Below are 8,667 nucleotides of genomic sequence, written 5' to 3'. Positions count from 1 at the left end.
ATTAAAAGACACTTACTCCTTGGAAGAAAAGTTATGACCAACCTAGATAGCATATTCAAAAGCAGAGATATTACTTTGCCAACTAACATCCACCTAGTCAAGACTATGGTTTTTCTTGTGGTCATGTACGGATGTGAGAGTTGGACTGTAAAGAAGGCTGAGCGCTGAAGAATTGGTGCTTTTGAATTGTGGTGTTGGAGAAGACTCTTGAGAGTCCCTTGGACTGCAAGGAGATCCAACCAGTCCATTCTGAAGGAGATCAGCCCTGGGATTTCTTTGGAAGGAATGATGCCGAAGCTGAAACTCCAGTATTTTGGCCACCTCATGCGAAGAGTTGACTCATTGGAAAAGACTCTGATGCTGGGAGGGGTTGTGGGCAGGAGGAGAAGGGGATGACAGAGGATGAGATGGCTAGATGGCATCACGGACTTGATGGATGTGAGTCTGAGTGAACTCCGGGAGTTGGTGATGGACAGGGAGGCCTGGCGTGCTGTGATTCATGGGGTCGCAAAGAGTCGGACACGACTGAGTGACTGAACTGAACTGAATAACACTGAATCTACAGTCCAGTTAATGCCTCTGATTTCCATAAATCACATACCAGTGATTTATGTGTCTGTTTTCCTGTTTTGGGCTTCCCTGGTAGCTCAGACGGTAAAGCGTCTGCCTACCATGCAGGAGACCCAGGTTCGATCCCTGGGTCGGGAAGATCCCCTGGAGAAGGAAATGGCAACTAACTCCAGTATTCATTTTTGGAAAATCCCATGGACCGAGGAGCCTGGTGGCTACAGTCCATGGGGTCGCAAATAGTCGGACACAACTGAATGATTTCGCTTCTTCATTTTTCCTGTTTTAGATCCTTTTTGTCCTTGAGATAGAGTTGGTTCCTTTTCCTGCGTAGATTGGCCACACATGCAGATTCTTTCCTGACATCTCAAGATTTGTTCAGTAGTGTCCTTATGAGGCAAGTAGACAAATTTTGGGGGATAGAGATTAGATGTGTTCTCAACACTGTGTCTCCTTCCTTTCACCAAGCTTTCTGCAGTTTTCACCACTATTGAGAGCTCTGTGCTTAGTGCCAGTAGCTCACCTTTAGACCCCAAACTGTTCCGTTATACAGACCAGTCAGCCACCTAGCAGCATTTAGCCTGAAATAATTCTTATATGAGTACAAAACTAATTCTTAATTTGACTTCCTTTCCTGCCCCTCGTGTTCTATATCATCATACCATTTCTCCCCTTGCTTCCATCAAACACTAGACAACGTCTAGTAATTGAATAATTCAAACTATAATAACTCTTTGCTGGTACCTCTATTACTTGTTCACCTATTATTCACTACATTATTCATAACTTCTCAGTGGATGAACTCTTCTGGGTTTGTGTGTGCATGTGTGCTTTGAATGTATGTGAGACAGTCATGAATTAAAAAAAAAATAAGAAGTATGATGGGGATAAGCCATCTAAATAGAGTGAAAAATACACAGAATATTATCCTTTTTTTCGAATTACTTACGGTCTAATAGGAACCAGAAATTATACACATGCGACCACATGCACTCTCAAAAGTAATCATCCACTGAATGAATATTAATTATATTGTGAACAATTGGAGAAAGTAAAAAATGGAATAAATACAAGAGTAAATTTTTTAATCTAATTTGGAGAATTTATTATTTTAGAGATCTTTTTCTCATTTGCTTATTTAACTTACATGCAGAATACATCATGAGAAACACTAGACTGGAAGAAGCACAAGCTGGAATCAAGATTGCTCTGAGAAATAGCAATAACCTCATATATGCAGATGACACTACCCTTATGGCAGAAAGCGAGGAGGAACTAAAAAGCCTCTTGATGAAAGTGAAAGAGGATTGTGAAAAAGTTGGCTTAAGGCTCAACATTCAGAAAACAAAGATCATGGCATCTGGTCCCATCACTTCATAGGAAATAGATGGGGAAACAGTGAAAACAGTGTCAGACTTTATTTTTTTTGGGCTCCAAAATCACTGCAGATGGTGACTGCAGCCATGAAATTAAAAGACGCTTACTCCTTGGAAGAAGAGTTATAACCAACCTAGATAGCATTTGAAAAGCAGAGACATTACTTTGCCAACAAATGTCTGTCTAGTCAAGGCTATGATTTTTCCAGTGGTCATGCACGGATGTGAGAGTTGGACTGTGAATGAAGCTGAGCACTGAAGAATTGATGCTTTTAAACTGTGGTGTTGGAGAGTCCCTTGGACTGCAAGGAGATCCAACCAGTCCATTCTAAAGGAGATCAGTCCTGGGTGTTCACTGGAAGGACTGATGCTGAGGCTGAAACTCCAATATTTTGGCCACCTCATGCAAAGAGTTGACTCCTTGGAAAAGACCCTGATGCTGCGAGGGAATAGGGGCAGGAGGATAAGGGGACGATAGAGGATGAGATGGCTGGATGGCATCACCAACTCGATGGAGGTGAGTTTGAGTGAACTCTGGGAATTGGTGATGGATAGGGAGGCCTGGCGCGCTGTGATTCATGGGGTTGCAAAGAGTCGGACACGACTGAGCAACTGAACTGAACGGAAGGGAAACATTGGCATAGATGTATATATGTATATGTATACACATTAATCTTTGAACTCTACACTCTTCCTGAATTTGTCACACTTTTAATATAAAAGAGACCCATAGGAAAAAGACAATTTCAGTCAAAAATTTTGTCATCTCAATTCATTATAACTCTACTTACCTCAAGAACAACACAAATGAATAAACAAATACAATTCTTCTACTTTGATATTATTTTCTTGTGAGTGAGTTGTTTTAATAAAGTATAATTGTGATAATCAAAATCCAGAATGAAATTATAGTGATTTAAAACTGCTGTCAAGATAGTCATTATATAATCTTGGCAATCTGGGACTGCTTAGCATTGTTTTTTATTAAGCAAGAGCTATAATTAGTGCTATTTTGCAAAAAAAAAAAAAAAAAAAAAAAGGCTGATGGTGACTTTGCACACCCTGCCAAGTTAACCTGTCATTCTATTCTTCAGTTTTGCTCTATAATTTTTATTAATTTAAATCATCTCTATAATGATAAAAATTAATCTTTTTAAAAAATCTATAAAATATGTGGTAAGGAGTTAAATAAACATAGTTCTCTTGGAAGAGGAGGAACACTTTTGCAAAAGCCTTCTCAAGTATTGTATGATATATCCTTCTAGATAGAATGGCAGACAGGTTGTCTTCCAGTTATAGTAATATTAATACTGCTCCCGTGCACTTCAGTAAGCCAGAGAATAGCCCAGATCATTTTAAGCAATGTCATGTCAAGAATAGATTTATATTATTTTCATAGAAAAAGATACCTATTTAGAGGATAGCTTTGGATAAATTCCTTTAAAAATAAGGGGGAAGAAAGAAAGTGCATCTCATTAAATGCTACATGAAAGTGATAGTGAAGTCAGTCGTGTCTGACTCTTTGTGACCCCGTGGACTATAGCCTGCCAGGATCCTCCATCCATGGGATTTTCCAGGTAAGAATACTGGAGTGGGTTGCCGTTTCCTTCTCCAGGAGATTTTCCCGACCCAGGGATTGAAGGTGGCTCAGAGGTTAAAGCGTCTGCCCGGAATGCGGGAGACCTGGGTTTGATCTCTGGGTTGGGAAGATCCCCTGGAGAAAGAAATGGCAACCGACTCCAGTACTCTTGCCTGGAGAATCCCATGGAGGGAGGAGCCTTGTGGGCTACAGTCCATGGGGTCGCAAAGAGTCAGACACGACTGAGCGATTTCACTTCACCTCACTTCTCCTGCATTGTAGGCAGACACTTTGCCGTCTGAGCCACCAGGGAAGTTACTACATATGGCATATGAAATGCTACATATGTCACATTAAAAGCCCAGAGTTCCCTTCCTCTCTGTACTAAAACTAGATCCAGAGCTTAACTCCAAAAACAAAATCTCTCTCCTTATGTGGAAGATATTTATTAGTATAATTTGAGCCATTATTGAGTGAACTGAATCTCTATGCATTTTAAATAGTTTTCAACAAATATAATGAATGATTTGTTACTACTGTATTTGCAGATTGATCCAAAAATATTTTTTGAAGAAACACAAGTGAGCTCAGCAAATAAAAAATAAATTGAATATTTATGAAGCACTCCAAATTATGGTAATGATATAAGGCCTAGTGGAGCAATGCATTTTATTTTTTTAATTGAATAAATTTAATGTGTAACATTGTATAAGTTTAAGGTGTACAGCATGGTACTTTGATGAATTTATATATTGTAATATGGTCACAATAGAGATATTTATCATATTACATAATTATATAATATATATAACTGTCTATTGTGTATTAGATCTCTGTGGCTTATTTACTATTAATTGCAAGTTTGTATTCTTAAACACTATCACTCTTCTTCCCTCCACTTCCTTTTTCTACATTCCCATCTTAAACAAATCAGTAAGCCCTTTTTGTGTCTCTCTGACTTCATTCTCTTATCTCTCTGGTAATTTATTTATTTATTTTATTTTTCCAGGCTATTTATTTTTTTATTTTATTTATTTATTTTTTTACTTTACGATACTGTATTGGTTTTGCCATACATTGACATGAATCCGCCACAGGTGTACATGAGTTCCCAACCCTGAACCCCCCCTCCCACCACCCTTCCTATATAATCTCTCTGGGTTATCCCAGTGCACCAGCCGCAAGCATCCTGTATCCTGTATCGAACCTAGACTGGTGGTTCTTTTCTTACATGATAGTATACATGTTTCAATGCCATTCTCCCAAATCATCCCACCCTCTCCCTCTCCCACAGAGTCCAAAAGTCTGTTCTTTACATCTGTGTCTCTTTTGCTGTCTCTCATAGAGGGTTATCATTACCATCTTTTTAAATTCCATATATATGTGTTAGTATACTGTATTGGTGTTTTTCTTTCTGGCCTACTTCACTCTGTATAATAGGCTCCAGTTTCATCCACCTCATTAAAACTGATTCAAATGTGTTCTTTTTAATGGCTGAGTAATACTCCATTGTGTATATGTACCACAGCTTTCTTATCCATTCATCTGCTGATGGACATCTAGGTTGCCTCCATGTCCTGGCTATTATAAACAGTGCTGCGATGAACATTGGGGTATACGTGTCTCTTTCAAAATATGGTTTCCTCTGTGTGTATGCCCAGCAGTGGGATTGCTGGGTCATAAGGCAGTTCTATTTGCAGTTTTTTGAGGAATCTCCACACTGTTTTCCATAGTGGCTGTACTAGTTTGTATTCCCACCAACAGTGTAAGAGGGTTCCCTTTTCTCCACACCCTCTCCAGCATTTATTGCTTGTAGACTTTTGGATCACAGCCATTCTGACTGGTGTGAAGTGGTACCTCATTGTGGTTTTGATTTGCATTTCTCTGATAATGAATGATGTTGAGCATCTTTTCATGTGTTAGCCATCTGTATGTCTTCTTTGGAGAAATGTCTATTTAGTTCTTTGGCCCATTTTTTGATTGGGTCATTTATTTTTCTGGAATTGACCTGCATAAGTTGCTTGTATATTTTTGAGATTAGTTGTTTGTCAGTTGCTTCATTTGCTATTATTTTCTCCCATTCAGAAGGCTGTCTTTTCACCTTGCTTATATTTTCCTTTGTTGTGCAGAAGCTTTTAATTTTAATTAGGTCCCATTTGTTTACTTTGGCTTTTATTTCCAGTATTCTGGGAAGTGGATCATAGAGGATCCTGCTGTGATTTATGTTGGAGAGTGTTTTACCTATGTTCTCCTCTAGGAGTTTTATAGTTTCTGGTCTTACGTTTAGATCTTTAATCCATTTTGAGTTTATTTTTGTGAATGGTGTTAGAAAGTGATCTAGTTTCATTCTTTTACAAGTGGTTGACCAGTTTTCCCAGCACCACTTGTTAAAGAGATTGTCTTTACTCCATTGTATATTCTTGCCTCCTTTGTCAAAGATAAGGTGTCCATAGGTGTGTGGATTTATCTCTGGGCTTTCTATATTGTTCCATTGATCTAGAAATCTGTCTTTGTGCCAGTACCATACTGTCTTGATGACTGTGGCTTTGTAGTAGAGCCTGAAGTCAGGCAGGTTGATTCCTCCAGTTCCATTCTTCTTTCTCAAGATTGCTTTGGCTATGCAAGGTTTTTTGTATTTCCATACAATTCATGAAATTATTTGTTCTAGCTCTGTGAAAAATACTGCTGGTACCTTGATAGGGATTGCATTGAGTCTGTAGATTGCTTTGGGTAGTATTCTCATTTTCACTATATTGATTCTTCCGATCCATGAACATGGTATATTTCTCCATCTAGTAGTGTCCTCTTTGATTTTTTTCATCAGTGTTTTATAGTTTTCTATATATAGGTCTTTAGTTTCTTTAGGTAGATATATTCCTAAGTATTTTATCCTTTTCGTTGCAATGGTGAATGGAATTGTTTCCTTAATTTCTTTTTCTACTTTCTCATTATTAGTGTATAGAAATGCAAGGGATTTCTGTGTGTTGAGTTTATATCCCGCAACTTTACTATATTCATTGATTAGCTCTAGTAAATTTCTGGTGGAGTCTTTAGGGTTTTATATGTAGAGGATCATGTCATCTGCAAACAGTGAGAGTTTTACTTCTTCTTTTCCAATTTGGATTCCTTTTATTTCTTTTTCTGCTCCGATTGCTGTGGCCAAACTTCCAGAACTATGTTGAATAGTAGCGGTGAAAGTGGGCACCCTTGTCTTGTTCCTGACTTTAGGGGAAATGCTTTCAATTTTTCACCATTAAGGATAACGTTTGCTGTGGGTTTGTCATATATAGCTTTTATTATGTTGAGGTATGTTCCTTCTATTCCTACTTTCTGGAGAGTTTTTATCATAAATGGATGCTGAGTTTTGTCAAAGGCTTTCTCTGCATCTATTGAGATAATCATATGGTTTTTATTTTTCACTTTGTTAATATGGTGAATTAAATGCTCCTTTTCTCAGATCTAGTCTAAATTGTTTCTCCAGAGTGGGGACTTCCTGGATAATATTAACTGACTCAGTTTTCCAAAATATAAAATTTTTAGTGTTGGTTCTTTCAACACATTATGTAGTTAGTTTATTGTTTTTCTAATTGTTTTATGTGTTGTCCTAAATTAATAAAATATTATGAACTTCTTGAGGGGACAGTTCATTTCTTATTTTTTGATGTATTCATTCTTACCTAGGAGCTCATATTACAAAATTGATCTTTGAATAACTATTTTGTGACACAATGATGACTTAATCTTTACCATAAGGAAACAGTGGCCTTAAATAAAACATTAAACCAGACTGACTTAATAGTTAAGCAGAACATTCCATTCCAGCAGAGTACAATAGTCATTCTTTTCAAATGCACATGAAACCTTCCCAAGGATAGACCATATATTGGTACACGAATCAATAAATTTACAAAGACTGAAATCATATCAAGTGTCTGTTCTGACCAAAATGATGTAAAACTAGAAATCAAATACAAGAAGAAAGTTGGAAAAATTGTAGTTTGTGAAGACTGAACAGTATGTTACTGAACAACTATTAGATCAATGAAGATCAAAGAAGAAATAAATGGAGACAGATGGAAATAAAAACATGTTATCAAAATCTATTGATACAGCAACAGTGGCACAAAGAAGGAAATTTATAGCAATACAATCTACCTCAAGAAAGAAGAAAAATCTTAATCAATCTAACCTTACACTTAAAAGAACTAGGAAATAAACAACAACTGAAAGTCTAATTCAGTAGGAAATAATAAGGAGCAGTATGAAAATAAATTAAATAAGGACTAAAAAAGAATGGAAAAGATCAATGAAACACAGATTTGGCTCACTGACAACCTTTAGCTAGACTCACTATAACAGGAATGACTGAATAGTAAGAATGACTGAATATAGAAGGGAGACTTCCATATTGAAGGAGTACCTGGAGTATCAGTGAGCATTAGTAGTGGGACTGAATCAATGTTTAAACAAGTTATTTTTAACATGAAATACAAAGTCAAATATATATGTTTCTATGACTAAACTTCCGGAAGACATTGTGATGTGATTAAACAAACACAAAATTTTCAAATTTCAAATTTAAAAGGTTAAGTGTAGGGGAATTGTGCATTCACTGTGCTAAGAACAGTGCTTTCTTATTATGGAGAGCTTGTACGTTTGTCAAATACATGCAGGATGACCAGCTCTCCCAATTTTCCTAGGCCTGTTCTAGTTTTAGGTGCTGAAAACCCTTAGTCTCAAGAAAATTGGGATGGTGTTTAAGTATATGAGACAACTTGGGAAAGAACTTGAGTTCAAATTCAGGTGTCAAGTTCTGTAGTCAATACAGTCATCACGATGCTGCACATTTTCAAAAAAGGCATCAAGTACACAGCAGCAACAATGTAAATATTACCTTGTACTCATAAAATAGTGATGTATTTATTATTTCTCTATGTTTAATTCTATAACCAGTTCTGTTTTATTTTCCACATTATGAAATCATAAAGTATGAGAGATTCAGAGAAGGAAAATTGAGTTAATAGGTGATTAAAGTCATGTGGGGTGGAGGGAATATGTTTGAAATTTACATATCATGTTATTAGCAAGATAGTTAGATACATAATCTTTCAGGAATAACAGGAACCTCTCTGTGGCAACCCAAGT

The 8,667-nt window shown here is 36.9% G+C and overlaps 1 non-coding gene across 1 annotated transcript; it reads left to right on the top strand.

Moving 5' to 3' along the window:
- On the top strand, positions 637-708 carry TRNAG-ACC. The gene has a single exon. It is a non-coding gene; the product is annotated as a tRNA-Gly (tRNA).

Source organism: Capra hircus, chromosome 6, assembly GCF_001704415.2.
Source record: "Capra hircus breed San Clemente chromosome 6, ASM170441v1, whole genome shotgun sequence".
Lineage (NCBI taxonomy): Eukaryota > Metazoa > Chordata > Mammalia > Artiodactyla > Bovidae > Capra > Capra hircus.
The sequence above is the reverse complement of the archived record's forward strand: the minus strand, read 5'-3'. Positions and strand labels throughout refer to the sequence as shown.